General features: G+C 48.6%; 1 long non-coding RNA gene across 1 annotated transcript in view; it reads right to left on the bottom strand.

The window, feature by feature from the left end:
- Positions 1-10,037: 10,037 nt before the first annotated feature.
- The window catches only part of LOC142491129 (uncharacterized), a 38,858-nt gene continuing 23,755 nt past the window's right edge, over positions 10,038-25,140 (bottom strand). The window contains exon 3 of the long non-coding RNA XR_012800294.1: positions 10,038-10,107. This is a non-coding gene — a long non-coding RNA (uncharacterized LOC142491129). The remainder of the gene's footprint in view (positions 10,108-25,140) is intronic.

Here is a 25,140-nt window from a genome sequence, read left to right as displayed (position 1 = left end):
GTGGGAGATACATTCGCACCACCCTGCTCAAAATAGTGTGTTTTCCAAATTGGTGACTGAAACATGGGATGATTCAAGGTGTCCAAGTTGTTCGTAACTACAGTAAATACAAATTGAGGCTATTTTTTTCAATGAAAAAGATCACTCCGGATAGGTAGGGTCAGCAGCACAGTCTGATTCAGGTTTTGTTAATGTTTTGATTAATTTCTCAAAGAATCATGGTATTTGTATCATTTCCATTCAATGAGAAGTCTAAAAACTGGACTGGGTTAACCTGGGCTGCTGACCTGAGTTAAGTTGCCAAATCTCATTGCATCTTTAACCTTTTGGCATCCTGAGAATGGCATAACGCGAAACAGCCAATAGAGCTGGCAGGATTCCCTGCACCAGAATAGATACAATTGGCGCGCTCTGCACACCACGCCAGCGGAAGGGGAGCTGAGAGAGAAAGGCAGTGTGCTTCCCTGGACTAGGCCTAGCTTGCCCCCTTAGGCCCCAGGTAGGCCTTTAGACACCATAAGATTGTGGATGCTTCAAGGACAGCCCCTCTAGATAGGGACATTGCCTCTGTAGTGTGTATAGTGTCAGGGACAGAGCAGCAAGGCCGCGCAGTGATTGCAGCCTGTGGTCTGGGACCAGCCTACCACTGCAAGACAAAGAGACTCTCTTTACGGTGGGACACTCCAGCCGGAGTCCAACCCGTGTAGAGGCAGACGCCACCACTGACAGCGTGGGACCAGACGGGCCCTTTCATCAGCTGGTGGTACCAGAGCATCCAGCAGGTATCCCTATCAACAAGTGCACCAACTATAACACACAATTCCTGTTGGTAGCACAACAGCACACTTGGGGTGGGATTGCTCCTGTGGCCACCAGGGTGGTTAGGTGCCCTGGGCATCTCTGTACGTTGAGGAAACCTCACCAGGGTATGGACAAGGTGGTGGGACAGTGGGGCACTGTGTGTGGGTACGGCCATGCGAGGTCTGCATAATATATATGTTATTGTGTTATATTGTTACATACGTTCAGTAAATTAGTTACTATATACAAATGTGTGTTCATTATATTGGGTCCTGTGAAAGGGTTATACAGTGCTGCTAGGATCCCTCACAGGTGGAGGCGCTGTCACCGAACGAATCAGGTACAACACAGGCTCCCTGCAGCGGAGGATCAAGCCTCCTGTGAGCCTATCTGGTAAAGCGCACCACACGTAGTGACCCTAGACACGTGGAAAAGGGGGCTACATCTGTATGGCATGACTTAAGGATGCCTCATTAATCCCCCCACCCATCCCCCTAGTCCTCTAAACCAATAATAGACACCAACACAATGATACGCATCACTTTCTGGGGTTTAACGGCCACAGTTTATTTATATAACAACCATCAGAACGCAACCATTAAACACCATCCTGTGCCGGACTGCCCCGTTCCGATGTCTTGAGTCCACAGATACATGTGGCCAGATAATCAGCTCACATGATATATATTACCTTGTGAGACCACCCATTCCATTGGCCATACTGGCCATTTTACCACTTTCACCAAGGTATTAACCCACATGCTTCCCCAGGCACCAGTCTGGCAACCTCTAAAAGCCCCGCCAGCTGTGACAATAATTATACCGTCAATCCATATTTCACACTTATATTGAGAGAGTTCATATAATGCCATTAGGTCTACTGATAGATCTGAGTTACCGGCTAAGTCCAGAAATAAACTTATCATTGGAAAGTATAGGGTAATCAACAGCGTATCTGATAATAAATGTACTAAAAGCAGTGCAAAATTCAACACTAAATATAGTGGCTACTCTAATAAAATCTCCAGTGTCCTCAACCGACTTTGGAAAGTCCTCTTGTGTGATCCACATTTAAAAACGCACCTCACAGTCAGCTCCTGTTGTTTTTCGGAGAGCCATGACTATTAAGAATAAACTGGCACCGAGTAAACTTTGAGAACCGGGTACAAATGCCCTACAAAATGTGGTAATCATAAGTGTACTAGATTCAGATGTCTTATGTGCAAATTTAGCGCTCCCCTTAACTCTAGTGTTTCTTCATCCAATGGCTCTGTGCACCCCGTTAAGAGTTCTATCAATTGTTTGACAACACATGTTGTCTATGTTCTTTCTTGTCCCTGTATCCTTCAATATGTTGGATGTACTAAATGTCCTCTTCACGTTAGGTTTCTAGAACACAGGCGTGCAATTTTGAAAAAAGTACTCACACATAGTGTCCCTAGACACTTTTCAATTGCACATGCTGGCAATCCCGCTAGTGTTAATCTATCTCAATTTCCAAATTAGATGGGGATAGATTTAAGTTGCTTTGCATTCGGTAATCCTATTGGATATACTGTTTAGACACACTTGCTCCTTTAGGTCTCAATGAGTGTATAGACACTAGCACACTAGTCTGAAACACTCAATACTTGCCACTGCTGTTTCCTTTTGTTTTCCAGTCTATACCGGTCAATTAGTGACCGATGTTCTTTCATTTGTACAACTCTCTCATGTTTATTATGTTCACTCCATCAATTTAATATATTGGTTTTGTAATATATATACCAATTTTTTTTCTCTCCTTCCAGTTCTAGTTATACATGCCCCGTATATTTTTAATTAGCAAATACATCTGCTTTTGTAAAATGCAAGGAGTCGCCCCGTGACAAAACGCACTACGTCACTACGTAATTGGCGCTGCTCCATGAGGAACGGAGGTTCAGTGCTGAGTCTCTGCCGGATACCGCATACACTGCGGGCTATTGAGTGTCTTTTAAGAGACGGGACGTCTGCTGGGAAGTCTGCTGCCCCCCTTTGAGGTACTGTCAAGGGGAAGACTCCTGGAGTAGGTAGGACCTCGTGGCCGGAACAGCGGGGAGCAGGCAAGGATTTTTGGGGTCACAGACTGAGGTCGGAGGCAAGCAGCAAGCAGGATCGTTGGGGTCACAGGCAGGGTTCGGTGGCAGTCAGCAAGCAGGATCGTCGGGGTCCAGGCAGGGGTTGGCAACAGGAAGGCAGGGCAGAGGAGCAGGACCTGAGACCAGGGAGCCGGGACTGAGACCAGGGAACAGGGACTGAGACCAGGGAGCAGGGAACAACTGGGACAAGCCGGATCATAGGCAAGGGCCTTTAATAAGAACCAGACTCAATACAGAACAGAACTGGGCAGAAGCAGAAGCATGGGCATGGGACTCTGGACACAAAACAAAGGCAAGGGAGGAACAGGACACAGGAAACTATAAGGACAGAGGACAGGAGCACCAAGAGGAGACAGACATACAGAGGAACCCCAGAGCAGACTGAAAACAGCAGCACACCCGGTGGACAGAGAAAGGAACGGTGGCTGGGAGCAAGATGTCTAGGAGACCCTGACATTTCACCCCCCTCTCAAGAGCGTTCCCCGGATGATCCTCCAGGCTCTTCCCAGAGACCTTGATGAAAGGCAGACTCAGGTTGACCCACCTATGGTGGTTTGTTGATGGGCAAAATACTTGTCCCCACCACGACAGCGCAGGAACCAGTAACCGGTACATCGGACGTTGCAAGGAACTTCCTGATGGGTGCGTTTAACTTAATCGCAGGGGCAAGGACATCAGTAACATGGGCATCAGGAATGTGTGCATCAGGCTCTCCATACAAGTCAGTGGGGACATAGAGTTCACTTTCCGTGGTCTCTTTTTGTGACCAACATATCTGTTATAGTTTTGGAATCTCTTTCTCCAACTTCATATTTTCAGACTCCAATTTAGCACTAAATGTCTGTTCCTTGTAACTCTTGGTCAGGTCTAGCAAAGCCTCTGCCAGCTTGCTTTGAATTCTGTCTGATGTCTGGAATCTGTTTCGACTGTCGCAGTCTCCTGCTGTTTCGTGGTATCACTTAATGAGCATTTAAGACCAGCTATTTGAGTTTTTAGCTCATGAAGCTGTCCTTCTGCATTTCCTTTCCTACTCAATGCAGTTGCTAGTTCAGCTTCTTTGGAGTTGAGTCGCGATTCCACATCTCCCAGCTGACTAAGATAAAGGCTTAAATCTGTTTCCTTTTCTTTATTTCTGACCTGCAGCTGTTGGTACTCCTCCCGGACCTTGTCCAGCTCCAGCAGCAGCCGGGCCTTCTCACAGTCTGGGTGGTCCAGCAATTTGTAGGCATCGGCCATTTTGACCTCATAGCGCAGTGTCAGGCCGGCCACTTGACGGATGGACACCTCCTCTCTCTCTTCCTTTTTGGCGAGCTGTATCTTGAGCTCAGTGATCTGCGCCTGCAGCGCTGTGAGTTGCTGGGATGTGTGTTCAGCTGCCAGCTTTAGCTCTTCCACTTCTAGGCTTGGCTGCAAGTTCCACTCCTCAGCGAGAGACCCCTGTTTCTTGAGTGTATCTGCAATTCTCCTCTCAGGGCTTTCATCTCTTCACTGTGCTTGCTCTGAGTTGGCTTCCACGCATCCTTCATTACGTTTTGGACCTCTGCCAATTCCTTCGCTAGGGTCCCAGCCGCTTCCCTTTTCCAGGTTTCTTTCTCCTAGATATACTGACTGTTGGGGATGAAGCAGTGTCTCTGCTCTTCTAGTTCTTGCTTCAGTTTCTGGACCGCCTCGTGCTCCCTCTCATACAGAGTTACCTTGCCTCTAAGCTCCTCCTCCAGCGAGGCTCTGTTTATTCTCAGTGTTGCCCTCAGCTCCTCATGCTGCTCTTTGGGGACACACTGGATACTCAAATGCTCTTGCAGCATTATTACTTTGTTAGCAGTCTGGATACTTTCTTCATGCAGAACTCGCTGCTTCTCCTCAGCATTCACCTGTTTCTCCTTGGCGTCCTGCAGACTCACACACAGTTCTTGTAGCTGGCTCTGCAGAATATTCTCTGCTTGTGTGCACTGCTCCAGGGAGACACATTCTTCTTGCAGCAATCTCTCTGCATTTTGCAGTGCTGCCAGTACGTCTAACTTTTCCTGGGGCCAATTGTTTCTTCTCCTCTTCTAATTCATGGAGTCTCTTATCTCCTTTACTGGATTGTACAGGGAGGGTCTTGCACATTTGGTTTATAGTTTCAAACCAACTATTCATTTCTTCTAAGGCCTCTCTCATAGAACATCTCTCCTCCCGAGAGTGTATGCATCAGTGTATGCCTTCTCCAGCTTACTTGACATGATCACCATGTCACTCTCCAACTGATGCTTTTCTTTCTCCTGTAGTACGCATTTAGCAATTGCAGTGGACAGACACTTTTGTAGTGCAGCCTTGGCCTCTTGCTCTTTATATAGTCATCCATAGAGGCAATCAATGTCTTTCCCTGCGGATTGAAGTGCCTGAGTTAAGGCATCTTTACCTTGGTTAAGGGCATCCTCTTTCTTTTCCACTACTCCTGGAATAATTCTGCTGGTCACCAAAGGCTGCAGCATATCTCGGTCCCTTTCTAACACAGGCTTTCCTGATGTTGAAGGGTCATCCTTAATTCCTTCTGCAACTTCCACTATAAGTGAACAGACATCCTTCTTCTTTTTCTTTCTATTTGCCTTGAGAAACTCTGAAGAATCAGTGGTACTGTGTTCATATTTATTGCTCAAGACTTTTTTCAAAGTGGGAGCCATAGCTTCAGACATGGGGAACCAAACTTCCCAAGAAACCAGTAAAGAGGAAATGTGTCTTTAAAGCAGAAACATTGGAATGAACAACAGAAATATTAGGCACAACATGGAGACAAAGATAGGAGAGCTGACCTTTAGATTTTAGACCTTAGCATCAGTCACAGATATATCACAAATTGCAGGGAAACCCATAGACCGAAATTTGCATTTACATCTGAAACTTTTAGAATCAAGCGTAGGAATATCACAGATTACAGTGAAATCATGGCGTATAGCAACAAAACAATGGGAGTACTCTTGTTTTTGAAATGGGAACCCTGTGAACAGATGTGGTCCAACCAGGGAAAGCAGTAAATCAAGGTAACACAAGTCTGTTTTAGAAATACAAGTCTGAGAGTCTGAAGTGGTGACACCAGGTACTGCAGGGAAATACAAGATGATCTTTGGAAAAGGGAACGTGACGGTCAGAAGGGGTTAAACCTGGCACGGCAAAAATGTCAAAGAAAGGTGCACTGGTCTCTGCAGCAACTGTTCTAGCCTCAGCAGAAACGTTTATGAACACAATAAGTTCTTCCCTATCTGTACAGGGGTTGCAGTGGTGGGTTTGCTTTAGAAAAACGGAAAAAAAAAACCCTTTTAGCTGAAATTCCCACAAAAAAGAAAAAGGGAACTCTTCTCATGGACAAAAATCAGGATCAAAAATGCAGACTGGTTAACAATGTAGCCAGACTTACCTAACACCTCAATGATGCACAAGGGTTAAACCGAACCGCAGTCAATGCACTTCTTGTTGTGTAATCTACACAGTGATGGGTTAGTAGAACATTGATATCAAATTGATATAAAGCATAAGTACTCACACGGCCTTGTGTGAGTGCAGGATTATCAAAGGTTTCTTTTCTTCTGGATCGTGGGGTCTCTCCTTGTCCTCCAGTGTGGCTCCTTCTTGCCAAGTTTTGTTGAATACTCTCCCCAAGTACCAGTGAAATACAGAGAGAATGGAAGGAAACCACTTAAAATGTATTAACATACAAACAATAGTACACACTTACATATAAAACCTCCCGTTGGGTGCAGCAAAGTCCATGGGGCTGGTTACATCAGGGCGCTCTCTGCTTCCGTGTCCGGGCAGCAGTAGTTGAAACGCACCCACACTCTTCCGCTACGGTGGCCTCAGGGGGGAAAAAGGCTTTCGAATTAGAGCAACGCGTTAAGCTATTACAGCTTCCTCAGGCTCTCTGAGCGGAGGAGTGTGGGTGCTTGAGAAAGGGATGTATAGCCCGAAACGCGTGGGAGAATTTTTCCTGTCCTGTCCTTAGTGTGTTTTTTGTTTTTTAATGTAGTATAAAAAAAGTTTTTTTATTTTTGCAATTAACCTGGTGAGTTGATCAGTGCTTTTTCACTGGATTTGGCTGTTTGAACCAATCTTTTTCCTTATCATCTGAGATCTGACTTCAAAAGACTGTTCATGGTCCCAAGGCTCAACAAAGTATCCGGCCGCTCCTCCTCTTACCGTGCACCCTACAACTGGAACAAATAACCAGAGACTCTCACATCCACCACCAGTTTAAGTTCTTTCAAAACTAAGGCTTTCTCACATTTTAATCTGGTCTGTAACTGTTTCATACGCCCATAATATATATTATCTTTAACTGTGCATGCAATGTCTTGTACAGTATATAATGTATACCCTGTTCACTTATGTAACTGTATTTGTAACCATGTATTATTTGTCATCTTAACTCTATGCCCAGGACATACTTGAAAACGAGAGGTAACTCTCAATGCATTACTTACTGATAAAATATTTTATAAATAAATAAATATACACCAGATTCCAGTGAATAACTGGCAGAAACGCATGAAGCATAGAGCGTAAACACTGAGAAAAAATCCTAACCTGATGAGCTTACAGTCTAAAAGACATTAAATGGCTGGATGCTTTCACTCTATTCAGACTCTGTTTATGTTGTGAAGACCAAAAAGTCCTCATATGTTTATAGACAAGTAAGACAAATAGCTGTTTCTCTTCATTAAACCCCATTTGCTACCAGAGGGACAAGCATCAGTCAAAACGTAGAGATGATGTAAAAGCTTGGATGTGCTCTGAAATAATACCATATGTAACGGGTATTCCCCCACCCAATCGCATATAGAGTGCATGTGAGGGGGAACCTATATGTTACCAGGTGTGCTGCGTATACCTGCAGGTTCACAGGTCTGAGCCTCCGCTGATGGGAACCTGGGGTGCTTCTCTGGAACGTTCTCGTCGGTCAGCTCCTCCACCTATGTAGGATTCTATAGGAATGTAGAATGGCCCTAACATAGGAACCCACCCAGAAACCACATACACAGGGTTATGGCTAAAAGGTTTACTGGACAAGCAACACAACACAATAGTATCATATATAACAGTGCAACATCATCAGCATACACAACCATATATATGCCACCCTCTGCCACTAGCTGGCAGCTAGAACCTTGCCCCTTAACTGGGCTGTAACCTTCTTAGCCCCTAACTGGGCTATACCCTTACACCCCCTTCCCAACCCCGTGTCCAAAGAGTCCAAGCCCACCCAAGTGTGTGAACAGGCCTGTCACATGTGAGGAGCAAGTTAAAGTTGGTGCACGTGTGGAAGGTTGTAAATACCTGCCCAGGTGCTCCGGCACCTGGGTGTCTTCGCAAAGGGTCGACCGGCGCCGCTTGGTCCAGCGCTGATCTGTACCTCCGCATGGGGATGTGGTCCCGCCGGACGTCCCACCGTAAGGACAGTCTCTGGATCAGCAACACAGCTTACCGGAACATGCAGCAAACCCTTTCACTGGGTCCCTGCACTAAGGAACTACACAGCGGAAGGGGCACAGGGTCCTTACCTAAGGGCCTGTCCCTATGAACACCCACCCTCACTAGTGGGGAGTCAGGGCCTCAGCTCTAGCCTGGGGATTTCTGGCCTAGGGCAGAAGCTCGCAGCTCTCTGTCTCTGCTCTGCAGAGAATGATTCCTTGTACACTGACCCTTCTTGTCAGAGCACACAGCACTGCAGCTGTGTCACTGACTAAACTGACTGCTAACAGGGCAAAGTCCCTACCTAAGGGGCCTTCCTTAAAGCAGTCACAAGCTGAAGTGGAGTGGGGTCTAGCTGGGGCCTAAGGGGAGACTTCTGGCCTAGTGCAGTAGGCTACTTTCCTCCCTGCACAAACACACCCTCCCCTCTGTGTCCCAGCTCCTAACTGACAATCCCTGTCTGCACACAACATTGTATCTTCTCCAACAGGAGAAGCTGCAAGCTCTATTGGCTATCTGGCTGTCTGGCTGCCTGTGACCAGGGTGAAAGTGCAGTCCCCAGAGGCTGCTGGGAATTGTAGACCTTGGTACAGCTCTTTCCTATGGGGACTGCGTGCACGATCTTTACTGCGCATGTCTGAAGCTGTAATGGCCGCCCCTACTCTTAACTGAGCGTGCGCAACTTCCAAGAGCTCTTGCACACATGTAATGGCCACCTCTATGCTTGCCAACCTCTGTGCATTGCACTGCACAGGCGCGAACTCCCGCGCCAACCTCATCATGGCCGCCGCAACTGCTCTGCTTACGCGCAAGCCTCCGCACATGCGCGAACACATTAAACATGACGGCGTCCTGCCGCAACTGCCAACGGGAGCCCCTGGGAACACGCTCGCCCCCGCAGCAGCACACACGCAAGGGGGAAAGAAACCTGCAGACAGGGGGACCAGAGGAACCCTGGCTACACATACAATATGCATTTTCTGGGGATCCAATTTAAAATGTCAATCTCCAAAAATATATCATTGTATGCTACACGTTCTAATTTTTACTCCATACAGAGATGTCAACTTCAAAAGGTTAGTAAGATGTTAGGGGACAACATTTTTACATTTTATTGGAGAAGGGCTGACTTCTATCAGAGAAACTCCATTAAATGTATGATAAAAATCAGGTAGACTTCCAGAAAATCAGATAAGTCTCTCTGCAATTACTAAGGAGAGGCCCAAGCATAGGGCCGTCGCCTCCATAAGAGCTGCAATGGCCTGATCGGACTATCTGATCAGTCGCCCCCCCACCCCCTCCACAGTGACTCACCGCTCTAAGTGGGCCGCTAGGACAATGGGGCGTACGTAAGGGGGGAGGGATCAAAGGGGTATAAAGAAGGGGTCTCCACAAGCCTTCTGTTACAGAAATTCGACTTTTCTTCACCTCAAAAAGCTCTCTCTCCTCCTGCCTCACCCTAGCGGGCAGGGCTGGGTTTTTCCTGCTCTAATCACCAGTGGGCACCTTCCCATCTGCCCAGGACTATCGTTGAGACAGTTTTTGTCAGCGGTCACAACACCCCTAGCCATCCATAAGCCAGGATTGGTTTCCACAGGCCGGTGCACCTGAGCACAGCCACCGCCCACCACCAATACCACCCCCCCCCCCCCTGGCATCCAGGGTAACCTACGGGGATGACAATGTTACAGGCGATCCAGCGGTGTGGCCCAGCACCTGGTTGGTTTCCCCATCACGGAACCTGGTAAGGAAAAAAAAATCTTATGTCATCTTCTGATAGTTATTCTCATAGCAAGAGCGATAGTTCAGATTCAGAGATATTGTTAAAGGTGGAATGCTGGGATTTTAACCAGAAATTGTGCACAAGGGGAGAGGATTGCAACTTCTGCCATGCATACTCATTTTCCTGTGGGGGCACTCATCCAAAAAATGTTACAGAAAAGCAGGGGGCCCCCAGCCAGCAGGGTTACGGCACCCCTAACAATGGCATCAACGCCAATTAAAATCCAAAGCATGCTTCAAGCCTACCCCTAGCGGGAGAAGGCGGCTTTTCTAGAGAAGAGTTTTAGGGAGGGTTTCAGTATCCCAGTAAGGGGCAATTTGCAATCTGAAATCGGCCATTACATACAGGCACGTAGTATGGGAAATATTGACAAGGAGGTAAATTTAAGACTCATGTCACTCCCCACCCATACATAATCAGAGCCACCTTCAGGGGGTGGGTCCAAAAAACACCTGGGAAATTCAGGCTAATTTAGTTTCTATCGTATCCTATGGGCAAATCCATTATCAACATGATCGATCAGCAAACATAACATGTCCAGTATCAATCATTTGATAAAGCCATTGACATAATCAGGAAATATGGCAAAGGGGCATTGATGGCTATACTGGACATCGAGCCAGTTTCAGCTGTTGCCCCTACACCCAAGCAGCTTCAGACTCATCGGTTCCAAATTTGAAGGCTCCTATTTTGTAGATATGTGTCGCCCCATGGGGTGCGCCATTTCATGTGCCTATTTCGAGGTGCACTGGTGTATCGAGCAGAAAACAGGGATTGATACGATAGCCCACTACCTGGACGATTTCCCCCTGATGGGACCCCCAGTTCCACAGTGTCCAAGAGACTTTTGGAGCACAGCGCCAAGCTAATGGGGGACCTAGGAATACCCATAGCAGAGGATAAAACTGGGGGCCCGGTTAGCACCTTATCATTCATGGGTGTAGAGGTCGAAACAGTGGCCGAAGAGTCACGGCTACCCAGGGATAAGTTTGCGAAGCTGTAGGGCATCAGGAATGCAAGCGAGCTAAAAAAAAGTCACGCTCTGACAAATGCAGGTGCTGCTTGGTCTCCTAAACTTCACCTGTCGAGTCATACCTGTAACCCCCATTTGGGATTACTATGGCCTTAAGGCATTTACTGTGGGCCCACAGAGAGTAACGCCCCTTCCACCTTAACATGTTGCTGGGTGACTAGGCAGAATCATCGCTCCACCCTCGTCTGCCTAGTGATAGTGATGTCATTAGGCGCAGCATTTATAAGGATCAGGTGAAATATGTAGATGGGAATGTGGATAAGCGGGTTCACTTTGTGGGGGTAATATGGTCCACGGGTGGGAGGGGTAATATGGTCCAAAAGCCTGACCCTGTTCATTACTTATAGGCCTAATAATTCCAACTGAAGGTTCTCACCATGTTTTCACATATGGGTCAGATATGCTGATTCAGGTCAGTGGTAGACTCCTATGTTAATGGCCTCATATAGGCCCGGGAAAAGTTACCCTACACGGTAGCCCCGGTTAAGCGCAAGTTGAGATGTGCGTTCTTGTAAGGGACTCCAGGGGTTAAATTCCCGTTACAGGGCTGGAAACTGCACTGGTGTCGGGTTTCCTACCTGAACTGGGAGGTGGAGGTAATTAAACTCCTGATTGAACAGGTATAAAAGCCAGGAAATGAGAACCTGTCACTGTCCCTGTTTGGAGGATCACAGACAGAGCTCCCGCCCGCAGGGATCCAGGCTGGTTGACCAGAGGATTGTGCCCGGCAACCGTGAGGAACCCAAAGTCTCACACACCAGAGAAGCCTACACACAAAGAAGGGCAAAAGACTTCCTGGGAGCAGCAAGACTTCAAAACTTGCAGCTTGAGACGCCGGACCAGGAACGCCGGACCAGCATCATTGTCAGATAAGACTTTCAATATTGTTCCCTGTCTTGCTAATATTGTTTATATGTTTTGGAGTTGGTAACCAGTTTTGTTGGCCAGCTGCCGTTAGAAAGGGCTGCACGCAAAGTGTAGTTATTTTCCGTAACGAGAATAGGTATTTATTTTATGGTTTATGTTTTGCCTTAAAGGGGCTGTAGTCCCAATGTTTTTGTTATTTTTGTGGCCAACAAAATCACTTAACGTTTGGTTTACCCTGAAAATTGCATGTGTGGAATCTGATATGACCTCGCCTACAGGCCGCTCCATCACAGTTCTATATCACTGATTATATATATATATATATATATATATATATATATATTAGTGGGCACCCTACTTATAGCACTACCCACTACGGTTACCGTTATATGTGTGACCATGTTAAAATAAAACTATTGTGTTGGTATTAATGTCATGTTTTATGCCTTCACCATGTAATATTTCTGCTACACCCTGTGAACATTTACAGTAGATAAATGGCACGTTATAGGTTGTAACTGCCAAAGGTTTGGGTGCAGCATTGAGGCCCCTAAGTCCTGCATAGACTCAGAAATAGTACTGTGCTGATAAGGACTGTAATAGGGCATGACGGGTACGATGTCCATAGTGCCAGTATTCTAGTATTACTCGATATATATATATATATATATATATATATATATATATATATATATATATATATATCTATGTGTCTGTGAGGATACCTAGAGATCCAATGTACTGGCACAGCACAAGTGATAATCACATAAAATTGGTTTATTGGGTCCAAAATGCACACATATGCCCGATGTTTCAATCCCCAGGGGGACTGAAACGTCAGGCATATGTGTGCATATATATTTGTGTCAAAAGGAGTGCTGTTGGGTGTGACCAAATGTATACAACAAAAGACAAAAATTCCAAATGCTACATCCAGTATGACAAAAAATATATAGCTAAATACTTAACTGTATGTCTTCTCATAAGTAATGGTCATTTAGTTAAACTCTTTCACCAAAGCGTTACAAGCCTGCAGCCACGTCACAGCATGACCACTCTGTATGTCTTAACGCTACCTGTGAAAATTCTCATTTACCTCTGTAATTGAGGGAGCAATGTCTTGATAGACAAGTCTTCCACCGGTGCATAAAAAAAACTGCTACTTAAAATGTGGGAGAAGTGAGCTTAAACCCAATGTCAACTGGTAACACTTGTTTGGAGGTTAGTGACTCCTCCGTTTCATAGCTCACCCTTTCCACTTTTTAAGTTGCAGGTCTTTTTATGCGCCTGTGGAACATTGGTCTATTAAGACATTTCTCCCTCCATTACAGAGGTAAATGAGAATTTTCCCATGGTAGTGTTAAGACCTGCAGAGTGGTCATGCCGTGACGTGGCTGCAGGCTTGTAATGCTTTGGCCAAATAGTTTACCTAAATGACCATTACTTATGAGAAGACATACTGTTAAATATTGAGCTATATATTTTTTGTCATACTGGATGTAGCATTGGGAATTTTTGTCTTTTGTTGTATACATTTGGTCACACCCAATAGCACTCCTTTTGACACAAATATATATGATATGATGTAGTGGGTTTTGGGGTTAGAGCTTGCAGGGATTGGGTATGGATATAGGAGAGGGGCAGATGATTCAGTAGGGAGTTCCAGCATGGCAGCAGAAGCAAAGCTTCTGAGCTTAGAGGTAGGGAAGATGTTCCCCAAAGTGTAAGTTTATGTCAGGCTTCCCTTCAGTATTTCAGTCCTTACTTCATTAGTAAGGATCCTTTAGTATGGTCATATTAAGTAAGTACATGTCCCAACAGAAGGGAATACAGACATGCCTAAGTGGGTCAAGCAGAAGTGCCACCAGGATGTCTGGGGATCAGCCCTATAAATCCGATCCCCATCCACAGTGTTCAGTACACCCTGAGGAAGTGGCAGGTCCAAAGCAGGAGTAGGGAAGTAATAGTATTGTTCTACAGATTAGGCCAGGATCTCAGCAGGGGCCCACAGAAAAAGGGACTGCAAGGATGTTGATGAGAATGGAAGGGGGCCAGACCCACCAGATGAGTAGTACTGAAGTAACCAGAAGATGCACCTCCCATGTGTGTTAAGAGTGGGCCCTCAAGGAAGACTGTATAAGTATGAATATCAGTATGGATGAAAAGAAGTGCAACAATGTAAATCAATATGTATTACGACTGCAGTGTTCTCAAGTATGGGAACATTAGTAAAGATTGAGGGTGCCCTAGAAAAACTCCTGCACCCATTTTTTACACCGTCCAGCAGACCACCGACAGCCCCTGAGACAAGGTAAATGAATATGGATGCCTGCTATACCATTGCACTGATGTAACCTCCTTAGGGAGCCGGGAAAGGAGGGTTACAATTTACGCAATCCTCTCCTTTGCGGCCCTCTAATATTTGATTTAAGTGTACCTATGTTTATACTTTTACTTTTGCATCCTATCACGATAGCATTGTGTAGCTCAAAAGGGGGTGTGACTGCTTCCACTCTCATCTTGCACGGGGGGAAAATATTACATATTTACTGTTGATTTATTAGGTGCTATGTGATTACACAGAGTAGTCCTGTATAAGGAGACACGGGTATCTATATCTGTATAGATATTTTTCTACTGGGCCTATAATTTTTACCCTATATACACACACCATCGTTATACCTGTTGGACTGTTACACAGGGAATTATTCTCATGATCTATTATATATACCCCTCTACCTGAGATATGTGTGCATAGGGTGCCGGTGCACACCTTATATCATTACCTCTGCTCTCAGTACACTATTACCTCTCCCCTACATGGGCTTGGGTTACTCTCATATTTATGACAGACTATATGTCAGCTATCCTAGTGCCGAATTTTTATTATATGTTTGTATATCTCACATTTTATATTTATAACACGCGGTATGTCTTCCATTTGGATTAAAATAAGTATTTAAGACACTTTTTGTTTATGTGATTAGATATGTCACTGCTACTATTATAGCAGGAGGCATCAATTTGATCTAGCCATCTAGATTTTCTCCTTTTTTATAGCTATTCCAGCTGTGCTGTACATAGACAATAAGTCTCAGGACTACTTACGTTCCATCAATTACTGTCAGTTTGAGTGCAGTATTATGTGGGGGCTTTTTGTGGATCCCGTCCGAGAGGTCAACTTTTGTCTCTAACTCTCTCTCTCCCCCTTATGCACCCACCCATTATACACTTGAGATTGAGATTCAGGTTCACAGTGCCATTCACGTGAAGCGTACAACGCTACTTTCGGTGACGAGTATTGCTCCATTGACATCTTCTCTGGCAGAGGCTGGCGGGATCATTACTCCGTTAAGCCTTGTTCTGCTGAAGAGCCGAGTGGAGCACTGGTTGGCTAACTCTGCTCTCAAGTGATCTCTGTAAGTAACCCCTGCGTTATGAGGCTCTTCCGCTGTGCAGCCCTTAAGAACATTCCATTCTAAAGGTTTGCCTGCTGGAGAGCAGAGAGGAAACCTTGTTAGGTTGTGCTGTTGTCCAGGGGACAAGGAATGACACTTGTCAGTCAGCAGGTAGCAGCAGACAATGCACCAGTTAAGGGGGAGTCTCCTAGATGTGGCCAAGCTGTGGAACTGGCAGAGCAGGTTAGAGGAGGAGGCTCTGGTCACAGATCTGGTATTCATGCTGGTGTCAGACGGTGCTGCAGGATCATGCAATATATTGCATTTCATTGTCCTCCAGCATTGGAGGGTTAATATAAAATACTTGGATTGATACAAAGACATATATAAGGGAACAGTATGTATGTGTAGTCATGCCTAACAATGCCTACAATCATCTCTCCTGCTGACAGTAAAACCTGATAAGTTACAGGAATGCTAGCAGTAATCATGGAGGTTTGCCTTCACACCCTGGTGAGGTGCCCTATGTATGGATGGGAGTGGCTACATGTTCTGAGTCCATTATTAGTGACCTCAGAGATGTGCCTGCCTCCTGAGGTATATAAGGTACTGCACTGCCTAATGTTAGTGAGGAAGGTTGCAGCGTGTGGTTGCTGTGAGTTGATGGTGCAAGGTGAAGCAGCCAGTTAAAGGTGCCCACTAGTGCAGTAACTAGTGGCATCAATTTATATCAAGCCAGAGAAGGCCAACTGTGTCCAGGGACCTGGCACAGGGGTGATCTCCCTACGGGGAGAGGGAATCCCACTCCATTGGGAGGGCATACCTTTTAAAGGGAATCACGGAAGAATGTGCGGCTGAGACAAGGACTGTGAGGGGCAGCTGGCCCTTATCACCACGCACAATAAATATGGCTTGTTTACCAAGAACCCCATGGTGTGAGTCTGCAATTACTCTCTTGGGGCCCTCACCACCAAGAAGGAGTTCCTCATCAGGACCATCTACCTGCATACGCATAGATCCTAATGAGGTGGAGGCGCTGCACGTAATGTAAGTAGGACTCGTCACCCACTACTTCAGATACCTGTCTGGCTTGACATCCCCGAATACCATCATGCGGGAGACTCAGGAGTCCTGTTGCCTACAGGTGCACTACCATACACAGACATGTAACAGGGCTGGATAGACCACAGGGGCCAATGTGAGATTGGGTGGGTCAGACCAGACATGAACAAGCGTTACAGTTGGAGGCGCTGCTGAGAGACCTGTCAACAGGACAGGCTTTTGCTAGGCTCACCAGGAACGAGAAGAGTGTCTGCTGCCACTTTGTGCTGCGTGGAAGAGGAGCCAGGGGTAGTCAAGGGAGGCCGCGGAAGACGTGGAACGCATAGACGCCCTGGGATTCTTAGGTCTGGAGCCGGGTTATAGCTGTCCGAGTCCCTTGAGTTAGTGCTAGTGGTAAGACGCCTAAAGGGATAAACTGGTAACTTAGAGCAGGAATCCTGGAGAGGGTCTGCGCTAGACTAGCAACAGTAGGTAGACGCCAAAGTATTGCATGGACGAACCAGAGTACTCTAGCCATTCCAGACCAGTGGACAGGGAGCACAGACTGGGAGGAAGGAGATACAGCAGACACAGCAGGAGTGACCCTAGCCTGAGGTAGTGCAAACACGAGTCAGATTTACATTAGGTACACAAGGTGGTGCACAAGGCATTTTTATTGTATCGGTGTGGCAGCTGCCCCGCATAGTGGAGCTCCATGTACAATAATTCAAGACACAGTATTCTAATGTCGACCGACAGAATGGAGAATTTGCGCAGTGCGGAAGCTCAAGTATGGCTGATGGAGGCCGAAGAGAGAACGAATATGAGATGATGTATGAGGAAGAGGAGCCAGCTACAGAGGAGACTTTTGTGAGCCTGTTGTGGAATGGCGTGAAGACAGTAGTAGTGCCGTGTATGGCCTGCTTAGGACCTTGGGGTACTGACCCTGAGGATAGTGAAGGAGAAGGAGACAGTGTTGTGAAATGGGAGGCACGAAATGGACTTATTTGTCATACAACATACAAACAATCGAACGCTACCTCAACAATGAATCTGATTGACAGTGCAATCCAAGATGGTGGTTCCCGTGTCCCTGGGAAACCGCGTGGGCCAGTTGCAGAGAATATTGCAAATGCTAAATCTGCAGAAAGTTGGCCAGGTGTGGCGCCAACAGAGAGACCCCGCCCTATTGGGGGGTATGGCGCGAAAGCTGGAGCCGCGCCCACATGGACTGTGACTAGTTCCGCCCCTGTGCTGGGCCAGCCCCCAAGTTTCAACCAGGGGGAGTGGTTTCCTGTCTTGACGGATGCGGATGGAGAAAGCTGGAGGAAGGGTTGGTGACCCAGCCCATGCCCTTCAGTTGCGAGGAACCAGCAAGCCGTACAGACCACTAGTGCGAGCACCTCCATTAGTGACTATGGCTTGCAAACAAGAACAAGGGCCCTTGATAACAACGCATCCCTACTCGGCTCCAGGAGGCTTCCTGATTCTCCAAGTAGAGGGCGTAGAGCCTGTTGCATGCCTATGCTTGCAGTGTCGACTGCCGGGCGGAGTGGTGAGCTCTACCGCACGATGCGCCCAGTGTGGACTACAATATCTGCGGCCCATACCAACCTTTGTGCCGATTCAAGCAGTAGAGGCGGCGGAAGATGCCGCTATGCTGGCTGCGTAACTTCCTGGTGCGCTCTGGAGGGAGGCTACGAGTCCCAGTGAACAGGGACCCGCTCCGGTAATTAAAACAGAGCCGACCGAGAAAAACGGTCAATGACGCGGTGATAAGAGGGGCCCGTGCCGCAAATCACCAGGCGGAAGGCCCCGGCTAAATGCCAAATTGGAGTCCTCGGACGAGGAGTCCCTTAGTATTATTGCCGTTACTACCCGACCGCCGGCGTACCATAGTAGCAGTACGACTAAAAGAGTGCCACTTACCGGTGTTGGCGAAGAACGGAGCAGAGTGTCGCCCATTCCGCGGCGAAGTCCCACGGCCGTGGTGAGCAGCGGATCTGATGGCGGCAGGTCCACTCCAACGCCCCGGAGTGGTAAGCAGAGTCCATGCTTATCCCAGGCCTCCAAGATGGTGGTGGCGGAGGAAGGAAAGAGCCAGGCCCCGGCGGCGCCACGAAGGAAAAAGGCGTTGCCGGATATCGTGGTGGAGGAAGAGGTCCCGCTTGGGGACCCATCCCAAGATGGCGGCGGAACACGTGCGCGTCCGGACATCAGTTCCGGGGGAGTTGCGCAGGAGATGATCGTTCCCCGTCGCTCGAGCAGTGGAGGTCGGATGCCCAAGTCCAAGAGGAGTGGGTGATCGACACAGCGATCGAGGAGTCGGGAGACCGGAGAGACGGAGAGTCCCTGTGGCGGAACTGGACCAGGTAGCGGAGACGAGCGGGTCCTAGCCCCGCGGATACCGACTGTGCAGCCCTATCCCCAAACCCCAGTCCTAGCTAGACCCCAGGCCCTAGTTAAAGTTTTAGCCCCATTCACTTTCCATTTTGGGTCATCATCTAGTTTAGGGATGTCAGGGGATTCACGGGTCGCTTCCGATGAACGGACTGGGAGCCTGGACTATGGGACCTCTGATGATGGGTCAGTGGGAGGAGGGAGGATTACACGGCAGGTATCGGTGTTCAGTGACTGTCCCAGTAATGTGAGCGTGACTATTGGGAGCCAGAAAAAGGGTTCGGACAATCAAGCACCGTCCGAGTGTACGTCGGGTATATCGTCTGGGGGTGTACCAGAAGAGGGAGATCTAGAGGAGGAATCGCTAGAAGAAGTTAGGGAAACCCGATGGTGGGCCCCCTTATTTGAGGGATATGTGCCCTGGATTGATAGAACCCGGTTCATCATAGATCGGGATGGGGTGGTAGATCATTGGTGGGCTAAAGGGGAGTTTACGGAGGAGGATCACCTCATGGAGATTCAGGAGAGGTGGTACAAAATTGGGCGAAGATTAATAGAACCCCTGGGTCCCGATGGGTTGGATGATCCAGTGGATCCCGAGGAACCCCTGTCATTGGTGTTGCCGGGGAGAGCGGGCAGTGCTAAGCTGACCAGGGCCTGTCGAGCAGAACAGTCATCTCTCCTGCTGGCAGTAAAACCTGATAAGTTACAGGAATGCCAGCAGTAATCATGGAGGTTTGCCCTCACACCCTGGTGAGGTGCCCTATGTATGGATGGGAGTGGCTACATGTTCTGAGTCCATTATTAGTGACCTCAGAGATGTGCCTGCCTCCTGAGGTATATAAGTGTCATGTGACCCTGCTAGTTAAAAAAATAAACAAAAAAAATCTGCACATTTAATACAGTGAGATTTTTTTTCCCCAATTTTTTTTATTAAATCAAGGGTGCGTCTTAGAATTGATGGCGTCTTACAATCGAGGAAATAGGGTATATGTATATAAGCAGATAACCGCAATAATGATAATGGTAACACTACTGGTTACAGCTATACCTCCGCCACGCAGGGCCTTATCCCACCACCGTGTTACCCACACCGTGTCCACCGTACCTGAGGGGCCCTGGGGCACCCAACCCCCCTGGTGTCCACAAGGATAACTGCCCTAACCTTATATGTGGTCAGCGCTGCCACTATGGTGTGTGTATACTGTTAGTGCACTGTAGGATAAAGGTACCTGCCAGTTGCTCCATCCCTGGTGTCATGTGGTTAGCAGCCCCAGTGGCTGCTGGGTGTTGTAGTCCTTTGCGGAGCCCTTTCCGATTGCTGCCACGTGCGCTATCTGCACTGCGCATGAGCGATGTTGGGAAGGCCCTGAGCTACGGAGCGACACATATGCCAGTCCGCGATCCCTGTGATGGCCGCCGCAACCTTTCTGCGCATGCGCGAGCACCTTAAACATGGCAGTGCCCTGCAACGGGAGCCACCGGCCAGCCCGCCGCCCCCACAACAGCCCCTACAACAATGGAGGTGAGGGAGGGGGAAACGGAGAACCGGGGAGCCATGTAGCAGGGACCTCAGTTGTCCTGGGAGCTTGCATTCTTCTCTTAGTACACATTGTAATACTTCTAATTTAAATTAACTGTGCTTATGAATGTGCTAATCTATACTATGTCTTAAAGCAGGGGTGTGCAAACCTTTGGCCCTGCTCCCCCTGCCTGCTCTGCCCCAGTGCTCACGCACCCCCCACCCGGTATCCGGCGTCAAATGACACCGCAGGTCATGTGACGTCAGGTCACCTGACCCCACTGCGTCATTTGACACCGCATTACCATGGCGATGCGTCGACCGAAGCCGTCGGAGATCAGGTGAGTTACAGAGGCCTCACGCACTCCCCGGCTTTTAATTGAAATGCTTTGGGGAAGAACGCTGGACCCTGTAACCTGTAACCACCACGCCCCCCCCAAAAAAAAATTCTCACGCCCCCCAGTTTGCAAACCCCTGTCTTAAAGGTCACAATAAATAACCCTCCACAAGACTTTTTCATCCTGTCACCTTCCACCATTAGGCCCCCCAGATAATGTCAAGCTAAATCAACATCTCTCAACTGGAGAAGTATATTTTGTTATTAAATTCCTAAAAAACGATAACGTTCCAAGGCCCAGGCGGCTTCTCTGGATTATATTATAAAAAGTTCCAGAAAATCATTAACACCTCACTTAACCAAATTCCTTAATAGCCTATTGGTAACAAAAGTAAGGCTACGGCCCCGCTGTCTGTGCTGCACGCGAGCCTGCCGGGAGGCGCGTGCAGCCGAATTCCCCGGTCTGCAGCGAGGTGCAGGGGGAAAGACAGGGGGGCGTGATGGGGACACGGCCATAATGTCACCTGGCAGGTTCACCGGGGGGCGTGGCCTAGCGCTCCGTCGCCAGTGTTAATCTCAATTTTCGGGCCTTGCAGCGGGCCCGGCCCCATTGAGGGGCGGCTCTTGTCCCCGCAGCCAGTGGGGACCAAGCCTAATCCCCTTTGTGACATGCTTATGGCCACAATATCACTAACACATAAAGCAGGTAAAGACCACACTGATTGGAAATATTACCATCCAATATCCCTCACTCAAGGAAAATCACAATCCTGTTCCAGGACAGAGACAATGTTATTATTATTAGATGTCGAGAAATCGTTCAATAGGGTCGATTGGACCTATCTCTTCACAACCTTACTAACTTATGGATTTACAGGTAACTTCCTATATTGGATCAGATTGCTATATTGTTATCCTACTGTATTTCTTAAGACTTCTGGGGCATATAAGAAATGTTAACCATTCAAAAACAGCACCAGACAGGGTTGTCCTCCCCCAACCCTACGGTTTACCCTGACAATGAAACCTCTGGCAATTGCTATTCAAAATAACCCAGACAAGCTTATGCCTTATATCAGAGTCTAAAATGAAATCACTTGCTTGTCTAAAAGAGCATAAACTAATCCCAGACTCTGAATTGTTGCATTATGCTCAGATCATGCATTTTATCACCCACCTTAGAACCATGGCGGTGCGAAATCAGGAAATTGAATCGTGAAAAGAATAGAACCCACCGAGCTTGTCTGCAGACAGTCTTTTAGCTGATCGAAAAAACTCAAAGTTCCGATGATTAGTAAAGACGGTTACTAGGTGTGTGGCTCAATCTAAGAGGTGTCTTCATTAAGAAAAGGTGGACTTAATATCCAAGAGTTCTTTGTTCCCAATGTTATGGTTTTTCTCCGCTGATGACATTCGATAAGAATAAAATGCACAAGGGGGAAGAGCATCTTTGGTCCAACCCTTTTGGAAAGGATAGCTCTTGTGGAAGAGTCGGAAGCATCAACTTCCACTATGAATGGAAGTTCATGGTTCAGAAGAATGAGGACAGGAGCAGACGTCAAGAGAGACTTCAGTCGTTTAAAGGCTAAATGTAGTTCCGGTGACCACTGAAAAGGAACATCTTTTCGCTTGAGTTGGGTAACAGGAGCAAATAGACTGGAGACATTTTTAATGAAACATCTATAGAAATTGGAAAAGCCCACAAACCTCTGAACATCTTTTGTTTTTTTGGAATAGGCCATTCCACAACAGCCTGAACCTTACTGGGATTCATACTCAGCCCATCAGGGAAGATAATATACCCGAGAAATTGCATACAGGTCTTTTCAAATTCCCATTTCTCTAGTTTAAAAAAACTAGAAAATCAAGATATCATCCAAATAAGCGTTCACAAGTTGGTCCAGGAGATCTCGAAGGGCATCATTGATAAAATGCTGAAAAGTGACCGGAGCATTGCAGAGACCAAAAGGCATGACCGGGTATTCATAGTGCCAATAGTGGGTACAAAATTCAGTTTACCACTCATTCCCTGGTCGAATACAAATTAGATTGTAAGCTCCTCGGAGGTCAAGCTTTGTAAAGATCTTGGCAATTCTTAACCTCTCCAGAATTTCTGGGCTTAAAGGTACGGTAGTGGGTATCTATTTTTAATTGTGATGTTGTTTAGTTCCCAGAAATCAATGCAAGGGTGTAAAGAAGCTTCTTTTTTTCCAACAAAGAAGAGAGCGGCCCCTGCAGGGGAGGTAGAAAGTCAGATGAAACCTTTAGAAAGGTTTTATTGTGGGGCACGCAGGCAAGATGGCCGCTTAACTGAGGAGCTCCTCCGATCCGGGGCACAGCACTCCTCTAAAAGAAGCAACGCAGAACTCAGACCGGCGCCCAAACCACCTGCAGCACACTCGGAACACCCGGTTAGACAAAGCATAGACCGGAGACGAGGCAAAGGTCGCGGGTAGTCTTGCACATTTTTAAAAGGAGAGCACTTCCCAGACAGACAGAAATCCAAGATGGTGGCGCCACAGAGGCCCCCCTCAGAGGTAGAAGCTGAAGAAAAAGTTGATGACATTGTCAGACACACAACTAAAGGTGATCTAGATAACTTACTGTAAATTATGGTACAGAAAATGCGTCCATCAAGTTCAACCTATGCTAAATTTAGACGATATACTTTATCCTGTATCCGTACTTATAGTATATAGATCCAGAAGAAGGCAAACAAAAAACCCCAGTGAAATATCATCCAATGATGGTAGGGAGCCGGTATTGCTGTTCAGGACGTGCTGACAGGCGCATGCGCGCGTTGCCGTTGGCCTATTGGGCGAGGGGAATCAGCGCATCACTACTACGGCGGTCTGTAGGGCAGCCACAGCACGAAGAGGGACAACGACAACGGTCAGTCAGTGTGTGTGGGGGTCAGTCAATGTGTGTGGGGGTCTGGGGGGGTCAGTCAGTGTGTGTGGGGGTCTGGGGGGGGGGGTCAGTCAGTGTGTGTGGGGGTCTGGGGGGGGGGGGTCAGTCAGTGTGTGTGGAGGTCTGTGGGGGGTCAGTCAGTGTGTGTGTGGGGGTCTGGGGGGGTCAGTCAGTGTGTGTGGGGGTCTGGGGGGGTCAGTCAGTGTGTGGGGGGGTCTGGGGGGGGGGTCAGTCAGTGTCTAGGGGGGTCAGTCAGTGTGTGTGGGGGTCTGGGGGGGTCAGTCAGTGTGTGTATGGGTCTGGGGGGGGTCAATCAGTGTGTGTGGGGGTCTGGGGGTGTCAGTCAGTGTGTGTGGGGGGATCTGGGGGGGGGGGGTCAGTCAGTGTCTGGGGGGGTCAGTCAGTGTGTGTGGGGGTCTGGGGGGGTCAGTCAGTCAGTCAGTGTGTGTGGGGGTCTGGGGGGGTCAGTCAATGTGTGTGGGGGTCTGGGGGGTCAGTGTGTGTGGGGGTCTGGGGGGGTCAGTCAGTGTATGTGGGGGTCTCGGGGGGTCAGTCAATGTGTGTGGGGGTCTGGGGGGGTCAGTCAATGTGTGTGGGGGTCTGGGGGGGTCATTCAGTGTGTGTGGGGGTCTGGGGGGGTCATTCAGTGTGTGGGGGTCTGGGGGGGTCATTCAGTGTGTGTGGAGGTCTGGGGGGGGTCAGTCAGTGTGTGTGGGGGTCTGGGGGGGTCAGTCAGTGTGTGTCGGGGTCTGGGGGGGTCAGTCAGTGTGTGTGGGGGTCTGAGGGGGTCAGTCAGTGTGTGTGGGGGTCTGGGGGGTCAGTCAGTGTGTGTGGGGGTCTGAGGGGGTCAGTCAGTGTGTGTGGGGGTCTGGGGGGGTCAGTCAGTGTGTGTGGGGTCTCGGGGGATAAGTCAGTGTGTGTGTGGGGGTCTGGGGGGATCAGTCAGTGTGTGTGTGGGGGTCTGGGGGGGTCAGTCAGTGTGTGGGGGTCTGGGGGTTCCGGCACGCTCAAGCTCCCCCCTTCCCCACCCCCAGGCGGCGCGCTCAAGCTCCCCCCTTCCCCACCCCCCGGCGGCGCGCTCAAGCTCCCCCCTTCCCCACCCCCCGGCGGCGCGCTCAAACCCCCCCATTCCCAGGCTGTTAGGAGCCGGCGCCAGCCTCCCTCCTCCTGTCCATCGGCATGGCAGCGGGCGGGGAACGGCGCAGCTGCTAGCCGCTTCTGCGCATGCGTGGCGCGCGGCATGGCAGCGGGCGGGGAACGGCGCCGCTGCCAGCCGCTTCTGCGCATGCGTGGCCGCTCAAGCTCCCCCCTTCCCCACCCCCCGGCGGCGCGCTCAAACCCCCCCATTCCCAGGCTGTTAGGAACCGGCGCCGGTGCCAGCCTCCCTCCTCCTGTCCATCGGCATGGCAGCGGGCGGGGAACGGCGCCGCTGCCAGCCGCTTCTGCGCATGCGTGGCGCGCGGCATGGCAGCGGGCGGGGAAC

This window comes from Ascaphus truei, chromosome 3 (genome assembly GCF_040206685.1).
Source record: "Ascaphus truei isolate aAscTru1 chromosome 3, aAscTru1.hap1, whole genome shotgun sequence".
Lineage (NCBI taxonomy): Eukaryota > Metazoa > Chordata > Amphibia > Anura > Ascaphidae > Ascaphus > Ascaphus truei.
This window is presented reverse-complemented; position numbering and strand designations above follow the sequence as displayed.